Genomic DNA, 10,918 nt, shown 5'->3' on the forward strand with positions numbered 1-10,918 from the left:
TTTGTCCCATGGACAAACAACCTGATGTTGCGACAACTCGTACTGTGATAATGATATAGAAGATATATATGTAAAAGAATTATACTTGATACTTCAAGAATTTTCAAAAGACCAACTGGGCCATCCATAAAAATAAATGTAATAGCGACTCAAACCCATTATAATGGAGTAAATGTTATGAAAAAAATAAATAATATTTAAAACTAAAGTATGATTGGCTGTTAATATCACTGATCCAAATACTACCTTGAACCATCGAGTATAAATGACAAACTGAAAAAATGACATTGATTTTGAACAGAAGAAGGGATATGGACAAAGACAAGAAAGATGTTAAAACCCATTTAAGATATTTGCAAAGTTTAATGCACGGATAATTGGACAGATTAGGTTTCAAATTTCATACCAATCTAAATGAATAATCATCCAATCTTTTGTTGTATTAAATTTTGTCACATTAAGATAATATTAACTGGTTTTCTTTAGAAAAGAGCTTGTAAAACTGAAATTTTGGTAGTGAGTAAAACTGATAGTTGGTAACTTTGGAAAAAATCAGCTAAGCGGAACGAAATGTAAACTCGATTTTAAACACATCAAGGTAGACTCACTTACCAAAAATCAGCTCAATATCTGCAAGCGTTTAGAAAAAAGTGTGGAAAACATAAATTTCGGTAAATTCAAGGGCCATAACTCTGACAAAAATAACTGAAGCAGAACGAAATCCATACTTGATCTGTAACTCTTAAGGGTAGACTCACATACCGAAAATCAGCTCAATATCTGCAAGCATTTAATAGAAAAACAGCTCAGAAAACTTAAATTTCAGTAAATTTTTCAATGTTCAAGGGCCATAACTCGGACAATAATCAGCCAAGCGAAACGAAATGTTAATTAGATCTGTAACTCATCAAGGTTGACTCAGATACTAAACTCGGCTTAATATCTGCGAGTATTTAGAAAAAATGCGAAAACTTTTTTTTTCTGGACGGACAGACAGATGGAGTGCAAATGTCCCCTTCGGCTAAAGCAAAATGGCAAACAAGAAGAAAATAGATGAACTAGTAGGGGGTCCAGGGGAGAGTTCTGGTGGTGGAAACTCCTTTCCATTGGAAAAACTTGTTATATTTGTGCTAAATGTACTGTAAAATTAGTAAATAACAGCCTAGAAATCACCTTTTTAACGCCACTGTAACCCTCTCTATTCAAAATTTCTGGGTCTGTAACATTTGATAAATGGATTAAAAGACCCTTCTGACAAGTATATGTAAATGTACATACATGTAGTCAGTTTTGAAAAAAAAAATGTGTATACTTTTATTTTTCAGGTTGTTCTATGGAAAAAGTGACAGATCCATACAAATACAAAAAAATTAGTACCAAGATGTGTAGATGAGAGAGATTAAGATGTAGACCTTATTTTAGGTATTACATGTATACACAGAGTGTAAGCTCAATTGATATGTACATGTATATGGAAATTACTTTTTGAGTAAATAATATGGAAGTGTCAGATAATACTCACTATATAATTAATTGATGATAATCAGGTGACATTTAATAGATCGAAGTAAGTCCCTTGCCTAATTGATTATTACCATTTTTTTATGGATTTTTTTTCGATGTGTATCAGTTATTTTGAATTATACCTTATTTTCTCAATTTTATTTTTTTGCATTTCTTTGGGGTGTTAATGTCAATTATTAATTTTGTAGGAACTCCATAATATTCATCTACAGTGCTGCATCATTACAGAAATCAGCTTAGAAAATCTGGTTGTGTCAAAAGTCACTGTGATACCACCTCCATTTCTAATTCATTGTTTTGAAACTTTAATGATTTGTAAGTACCAACTAATCTTAGATAGGATGGATTTTCCTTGAAAATGGTCTAAGGGGTTAACTTTTTTCAGAGGGGACTTTAGTGCTGAAAAATTAACAATATGGGCTTGTCGCCTGGATGGGGCCTCTAAATTTTGGATTGACTTCTTTAGTAAATGATAAGTAGAAATCAGTGAAGGCGAGGGGGGTGATATATTGGTATGGGGCTGTTGTCGTTGTATGTAGACACTTGGTTTTTGTGTCATAATTGGAGTACTGGTTGATATTTATAAAATTTTATAACGTTGCTAGGTTACAAACTCCAAAACGAAGGTTGTATTGATTTTGGGGTTTATAACCCAATCGTTTTAGAATAAGGGGCCTAAAAGGGGCATAAAACATTTGATAGAATTCAACTTCATAACTCCAGTACAAACATAGGAATGTCTATGATATTGTTCCTTAATATTCTATAAAATGGTCAGACTTGAATTGATTTGCGGTAGAGATTTGAACTTTTCAGAAATTATGGGCCAGAAACATGCATTTTCTTGATGTCCAAACAATATCTTGACTATTAGGGAATGAATCTCTTTGAAATTGTATTTCAAGGTGATATACATGTACAATGTACCACCAAATGAAAAGTGGGATTGATTTTTGGGGTTTAGACTTTAATCCTGTAGTCTGAAACAAACAGTTTCCTTGTGTTTTAATAGTAACTGGAATAAAAGTGAACGGATCTCATATAAATTTTACTACACGGTGCCATACCACGAAAAAGACTGGGATTGATTTTAGTGGTTGTGACTTGAGCCGAGTAAGAGTAAGGGGTCACTAATGGGCCATGAAAAAGAAGTATTTTTTTTATTATTTCTGGACAATAACTATAGAGAAAAGAAATGGATCACTTTAAATTGTACCGCAAGATGCCATTTTTCCACAGGAAGTTTAGGATTGGTTTTACAGGTTTTTACTAGAGAACCATTTGGGAAGAATGGCCAAAAAAGTGACCAAATTGGTTCGGGTCAAATTTTTATCCTGTGTCAAATATCTAATCGTAATCAAATTTCGTAGATGTGTCAAGTTTAAATGGTGTGTCCATACCGTTTTTCAGGGTGTTTTCCAAGTATTCGGGGTTCAACCTCTGCAGTCATATCAAGCTGCACCCTGCAAAGCATTTTATTCGAGTTTACATGCACGTTTGTTAAGTAGCTGGCAGCAATACAACTTTAATAGAATTGATTCTACAGTTGACTATAAAAGGAGGGTTAATTTTATTTTGGGTATTGGAATTGAATTTTTCTAAAGAGTGAAAATGTGTGCTCATGGAGTAAATGTTACCATGCTCACCATGGTTGTTTGATTCAACCATCTCTCAGGGGCCAATTGTGTAAAATTTAGCAGTTTGTTTCAAACTTTTGAACTTAACCCCTTTATTCTGCCTCCCAAAATGGCATATTAAATGAAAAATCTTACAAATACCAATTTCTTATTTACCCTGAAAAGTCAGTAAATCAAATCAACAACATTGTCCTTATTTTAAGGGTTGCAAAAAGAAATTTGTTTAAGGTAATGTGTATATTTTTCACATATATACACATATATATGTACATTATCATTTCAGCAAACTTTTTTTAACTTGCAAAGCTCTATCATGTTTTTAAAACATTGTAGTAGTTGCTTTAATTGGTTAATTTAATTTCTATTATATAAACCTAACAGATTAAATTAGATCCAAATGGCCTTCCATATTTTTCTCACTAAAGAGAAAGTAGCTATAAATAGAATTGAAAGTAGTCCCAATATAAATGGCTTCCATTTAAATTCATTCTGAGTAATTTACTTGTTACAATTAAGTATAGTTTTAAGATTTAGAATCGGTTAAAAAGGGTAACTTGCACTAGATACATGTTTGTTAAATATTTTTATTTACTTTTTATAGGTAAATATGGACTTACAAAAGATGTGTATTTAATGGCAGTCTGGCACCTTTATATGCAAGATTCAAGGATTACAGTAATGGAAAAATGTTTTTAAATGGCTTAGAAAGCTTGTGCTAAATGAGAGGAACATTTTGACATCTGATATGATGTTATTATGACATACAATAATTAAATATTGAACTTTCAGTTTTTAGTTTGTTTTCCTTTAGCGGAACCTTAAACAAATGGCAATGGCTATATATACATGAAATATTCATTTGTTGTGAAATGTATCGTTAATTTGATCTTCTGTCTTCTACACCAAGTTGAGCTGTCCCGTACTACCATACATCGTGTACTAAGTTACAGCCCTAGATTAATCCTACAAGGAGGGATGACCAGGCCAGCGAAAGCTATTTTTGATATAGCCTAGCTGGCCGAGCAGTGTAGCAAATAGAGTCGTCACATTCTGAGACGTATGTATATACTCTATTCGCTACACAGCTCCATCGGATCAAATTGATACAGGGAAGATATGTATTGTATAGAAAGGTCTGAAAAATTCCCAACGACGTTAGAACTGTCAAATTTGCGATGCAAATTTTTGGTCGTTCCCTCAGCGGTACTCGAACTCGTACCGCTGTGACATCTATGGCAACACCGACTGCATAAAATCCAGCGCCCTAGACCACTCGACCAGCTAGGCTATATAAACAATATAGCTTTCACTGGCCGGGTCATTCCTCCTCGTAGGATTAATCTAGGGCTGTAACTTCGTACACGATGTATGGTAGTACCGGACAGTTCATCAAGGTGTTATTATGTAGGATAGATCAAATTAATGATGCATGTCACAACAAATCAATATTATACAAACGTCTCAGAATGTGATCTGCAAAATTGACCAACAAACCTCTTGTGAAATTATTAACTTCAATACTTATAGCTGTCAAAGGGGATCTCTAGTATTACGACAATTGTTACTCTCGGTGTGGTATTGATTTTATGTGGATCCTGAAAAACAAAATATCGATCCTCCTGGAATTTCAATCCTAGATTAGCGTTAAGACTTATAATAATTGTAAAATTTCGTTGTAATATAGACCTAATACATTGACGATACTCCTGATCGTGAGTCAAACAAAGCAGCATGTTATGAACTATGACGTTTTCGATGTAGAAAAATTAAAATGGAAATTTCAATAAAACACTTGGTGCCGTTCAATATTTGAAACATGATATACAACATACAAAAACAAATATCTTCCGATATGAAACGCAAAACATTACGAAGTACTATGTAAAGTGAAGTACATGTACATGTACAAGCACAACAAAATGGTATAAATGCAGAAACAATCTTGACAAAATTACTAGTATTTCCAGTTTATCGTCGACCTCAGATAACTCGGACCTCGGACAACTCGAACATTTTTGCATGGTACCATCGACTTCGGCTTAACGAGGTTCGTCTGTATATATATACAGGTTTATTGACGACCTGGATATGAAGTGGACACATGACGAAGAAGAACTAAACAATTTGATCGCTCTTACCAACAATCAACATCTTTCAATTAAGTTCATTCACGAAACATCTGCTACTAACATCTCATTTCTCGATACCTCCAGCACCTTATCGGAGGGAGAGCTCTCCATGGACATATAATCAAAACCAACTGACCCACATCAATATCTTATGCCTAAGAGCTGTCATCCATCTCACCTGACTAAGAGTATACCATTTAGTCAAGCTCTTAGGCTAAGACGCATTTGTTCAAATGACGAATCCTTAAAAAACGTCTAAGTAAACTGAAGAACAATTTAAGAAGAAGGGGATATAGATACAAGACCATCAAAGAAGGGTTCCAAAAAAATTCACAATATCCCAAGAAGTAGTCTGTTAGAATACAAGGCAAAGAAAAAATGTAAAAGAATCGCTTGTGTTCTAACATACCACCCATGCCTTATAAACAGCCACAACCAACACCATTCTTGAGCACTGGGCCTCTGTCGAGAGAAACTCAACATTATCCAAAGTCTTTCCCGAACCACCTATGATTGCTTTCAGACAGGCAGACAGTTTGCGTAGTCTGCTTGTGAGGGCTGAAATATCTAAGTCCAACTTGACTCCAGGCGAGAGTCGCTCCTGTGGTGACAAAAGGTGTAAATGTTGCAACCAAATGCACCACTCGTCATCATTCACCAGCACAGTCACGGGGAAACGCTACAAAATATTTTGTAACGTGCACTGCAAGAGTGTTAATGTAATATATTTGCTCCACTGTCCTATCTGCGGCCTTCAATATGTTGGTGAATCTAAACAGCCTTTTCTGCTCCATCGGCTCAAATTGATAGAGGGGAAGATAACGTAAACTGAAAAATTCCCAACGATGTTAGAACTGTCAAATTTGCGATGCAAATCTTTGGTCGTTCCCTCCGCGGGACTCGAACTTGTACCGCTGTGACATATATGGCAATACCCCCTGCACAAAGTCCAGCGCCCTATACCACTCGACCAGCTAGGCTATATAAAAATATAGCTTTCACTGGCCAGGTCATTCCTCGTAGGATCCTGGATAGGGTAAACTTGGGAAATATTTTTCCGTCTCCGTTTTCGTTCTTGCGCTAAAACATCACTGAAATATATGGACAAACCACCCCTGTCGGTAAAGTGTAAGGCGATGTTATTGCCTGATAGTGTGTAATGTTGCACGGACATTCGTGGATTTCTGTAACATCACTGCACATAGACGTCTTATTGTGAATTTTTGAAAACGAGCATTGAAACGAATCGACGCTCTATTAAGTCCAAAAACTATGATAATGCCATTTCACTGCTACATGAAAGATATTGTTAATACCATAAGATTGTTCAAACAAATATGCAAGCGCTACTCGAAATACCATCCGTTGTATATTCACTTTCTAGTCCCTACAACTTCTATGATCAAACATTTGTGCGTGAACATGAATTGCTGGGGCAGACAAATGAATCACACGACCTACCATTTGTACCCATTGTCCTGAATAAGCTGTGATCAAACAATTGACAAAACATAGCTAGATACACAAATCAACAAATTGGTCATTTGATAGTTAACGTAATACTATATATGAAGACGTAAATGCAATAAAAGCAGGCCAAAAACTTTAAAATGATGAACATTTAGCAACTGCAACCTTTCTTACTCATACAAAACCAAAATCGAGTTACTCACAAAGAAAATTACCCATTATGAACGAAAGAGAAGTCCAAACAAGTTCTGTATGTACTGAAATGTCGCTGAACATGATTTGTACCAAATACACCAGTGCCTATACACGGCTGAGTATTGTAAAGAAGACAAAATTATGTTACAACTGCCTATGTAACCACAAATTAAGTGACTATAAATCTGCTGTCAAATGCAGAAAATGTCATCACACTCGCCTATGCAAGAAAACAGACGAGACAGAAAAGCTGAGAAACCGGAAGCAACACCAGTCCTCTGCAATACACTCATCATTATCCAAACAAATGACCTCATCGCTAATGCTTAAAACTGCCACAGCTAGCGTAAGGTCAGATGTGTATTCTTCCGACGCCAACATCCTACTTGACTAAGTTTACAACTTCTCGTTTATATCAGAGGATTTTGCAAATGAATCACCGGTACCAAAGTGATACATCTGTCAATATTCGGCGATCGCGAATGTGCGATCATCGTTCGGAAATTAATACCACCAAATTCCCGACAGTTTATCAATATTTTAATGAACAAGATCAATCAATCCTCTCCATGAAAGTTCTTATTTTTGAAAAAAAAAATTACCATCCAACGAACAGTCCCGTCTTAAGTAAAACTATTGTAAGGAAAGAGAGGAGTACTGGATACCCAGACTAGATACTACAATACCTTACGGGTGCAATGACAACATCAAAAGTGAAGGAAATCTTTCAAACCAATATAACAATAGCATAAATGTGATGAATTTATTTGTCAAAAATCCAAGACAAAAAGAAGTCATGACCATCGCCACTACACTTCACCTAAGATGCATGATGTCTCCATAAATGGTCTACTTCCTATCATACAAAAGCCTTTTGGACTTATCACATTCGAACTAAACTGTATTCTATACCTCTCACTCTACTACACTCCCTATGCAAAACAAGTCTTGATTTCTTGTTTCTGAACCTACCTCATCATTATACAGACTTGTTACCATCATATAGATATTAGTTTCCGTAGACTCTTTAAACCGGTTTGTGTAAAAGGTCAAAATGTGGAAAACCAATCATTTCGTCCACTACCGTTTGTCAACAAAGGTATAAATGCAAGTAATTTGGCTAACATCCTCCATCACAAAAACGTAACCAAGAAAATTCCCCATTATTTCAAGGACAAATCAATACCGATCATTTTATATTCCTATACTTTACCTATTGCATCCAAAATTTTCAATTATAAAAGGCTTATGCAGAATCTCGAGTTTGAGGACTACAAGGCTATACCAACTGACTGTTCTTGCAAAATTTCTCCATTCAAATATTTTCCTTCCGGTCACGTCATTACGGGAGATTAAACCATTATCGGAAACGAATTTGCTAGGTAAGATCCTTTCTAAAGGTCCCAAGTACCGTGAACCCCGCTCCATAAATTGGAATGATAACTTTAAAGTTCTTATGGATGCCTTGAAGGACTATGAAAGAAAATGGATAAAACGAGAGCAAGAAGACATTGATTCTCTGTCAGAGTGGATAAAGGCCGTGAGGTCCTTAATTTTGAAACGTATAAAAGTTTTAAGTAGATCAATGAGTGTCCGTGCTATATCAATTTTCAAAGACATTGATGTAGCAAAAACATTATCTAATTTATATGACATATATGTTGTCGTACCAGCAGAAAAAGCACAAAACAACATTGTTTTAGTCTGCAAAACGTATTACATCAAATGTTTATTATCAGAGGTAGACGTAGAAAATAATAGCATAAGATATATACTGCCACTACACTCTCCAAAGAAGAGATAATGTATAACCATAAATCTCTGCTATCCTCTTTTGGTCTCTCTTCCAAAGACGATGATTGTGAGTTACCGTCTATGTACTGAATTCCTAAACTCCACAAGAATCCATACAAACAAGGTTACATAGCTGGATCTGCAAAATGTACCACCAAACTTCTTTCAAAACTTTCAAATTCTACACTCACAGCTGTCAAAGAGGGTCCCAAGTATTACCACAAGACTTGTTACTCCCATAGTAGTATTATTATTCAATGTGGATCCTAAAAAATTCGAATAGACCCACAATTCATGATTATTATCAGAATATAATATCATTAAAACCTATGTTTTTTAACGCTGTATACTTCTATTCCCCATACTCGGTTAAAACCAAAAGCATTATACATCGTTGTTTCTCCAAAAAATATGGTATACCTAGGTACATAGTTCTTGGTAGATATTCCTCATACTTTATAAAAGAAATTTCAAATCATCTTCCAAATATACAGAAGAAGATGTTAACAAAATGCTAGAATTTTTGTTCGACAACATATTTGTCCAGTGTGGTGGTCACGTTTTTCAACAAACGGTTGGTATTCCAATCGGATCAAATTGTGCTCCTTTACTTCTGACCTATCACTTCACTCTTATAAGGCTTACTCTAGACTGATCCGAAAGAAAGAACATCGTTTAGTTAAATCTTTTAATCTCAGTATCCGCTATACAGATGACGTATTTTCATTAAACAATCTTAGTTTTGAGGATTTGATACATCGCTTCTACCCCCAACGAATTTGAGATAAAGGATACTACAGACAATGTGAAATCAGCCGCATATTTTGATCTAATCTTGGAGATCGATGGAAAGGTAAACTATTGACCAAACTTTACGACAAGCGTGTCAAACGTAAGAATTGTAAACTTTAATTTCATCTAGCTGTGGCAAAATCCCTTCAGCACATGCGTACGGAATTTTCATATCACAACTAACACGTTATGACAGAGGTTGCCGTAACTAATTTGACTTTTTGTATCGCACTAGACTTCTTACAATAAGGCTTCTGGAACAGTATTATGTTGCTACAAGATTGAAGTCATCACTACAGAAGTTTTATGGTCGTCGTCATGAACTCGTGGATTGTTACGGTGTTTCCATCTTCACCCTGAAAACTGATTTGTTCATCGTGTCATAGTTTTCCTTTCCTCTTTCCTCTACCCCGGACTTGACTTTTTATGAGCAACTCGGCGGGTGTTTCTAGAAAAGCAGAGGACACTTACCCTACCGGTGCACCTGGTCTATGTTCCCAGTTTTTAGTGGAGTCCGAGTTTTTCATTTACTTATGTTACTTTGTATGTATTATTTTAGTTACTTTATGTTCTTTGTCGTGTTTGTCTGTTTCCTATGTCTCGTCTTTGTCCCTGGATTACATTTTTTATGTCCACTAGAATCTTGGTTCCCTTGATTACTCTGTAAGCAAGCTTAAGCAAGCTTAAGTGATAGTACTGACATGTAATGACGGAGAAATTCCAATACACACTCGCGTAAAACCTACTGCCAACATGAAACATCTAAAAGGATTGAAGTTATCCCACCCAGTGTCAGCCAATGAAGCATTCAATATGACCTTCTTGATTGGACCCGACCAGCAGATCGCTGGAGACAAACTAATACCACGTTACGGACCTACGGCCGTTGAATCTAAGATAGGATATAGATATGTTTATTGTGGGCCTGTAACTGACACAAATATGCAATGGGTTCATTATTAAACTTACTAATTTCTCATAAGTTGGACGGAGGCAACCTTGAGAAGTGAAGAAAAGTAAAATTTAGTAGAAATAATTCAAATTTCATAAGAAACGAAAATTTACGAAAATGACAGCTAATGCAGCTTTAATGTTTTAAATAATAAGCTTAATTCAAGATCAAAAACGAGGTTCTGAGAGAATGGTACTTAGAAAGAAGATTGTTTCTCCTCTAGTCTGACAGAAAATGAAATATAAAGTCCAAACATGTAAAGTTAGATCTGATCCAGCAACTTTAACCCGATAATAGAAACACATCCTTTCATCCAACATATCAAGCTACATCAGAAGAAATAAAAAGAAGTGCTCTTTTTCTTAGAGCTTTGACCTACAGAAGGTGTCATTTCATATATGTAGTTCCATAAGTTAGGATACATG

At 35.4% G+C, this 10,918-nt stretch overlaps 1 long non-coding RNA gene across 1 annotated transcript; it reads left to right on the forward strand.

Annotated features, from left to right (window-relative positions):
• The first annotated feature begins 1,706 nt into the window (after positions 1 to 1,706).
• On the forward strand, positions 1,707 to 3,949 carry LOC148613972 (uncharacterized). Its single transcript, XR_015923176.1, has 2 exons — positions 1,707 to 1,839; positions 3,763 to 3,949. It is a non-coding gene; the product is annotated as an uncharacterized LOC148613972 (long non-coding RNA).
• Positions 3,950 to 10,918: the final 6,969 nt, after the last annotated feature.

Source organism: Perna viridis, chromosome 6 (genome assembly GCF_037379345.1).
Source record: "Perna viridis isolate PV_CMFRI_1.1 ecotype Kerala chromosome 6, ASM3737934v1, whole genome shotgun sequence".
NCBI classification, from domain to species: Eukaryota; Metazoa; Mollusca; class Bivalvia; order Mytilida; family Mytilidae; genus Perna; species Perna viridis.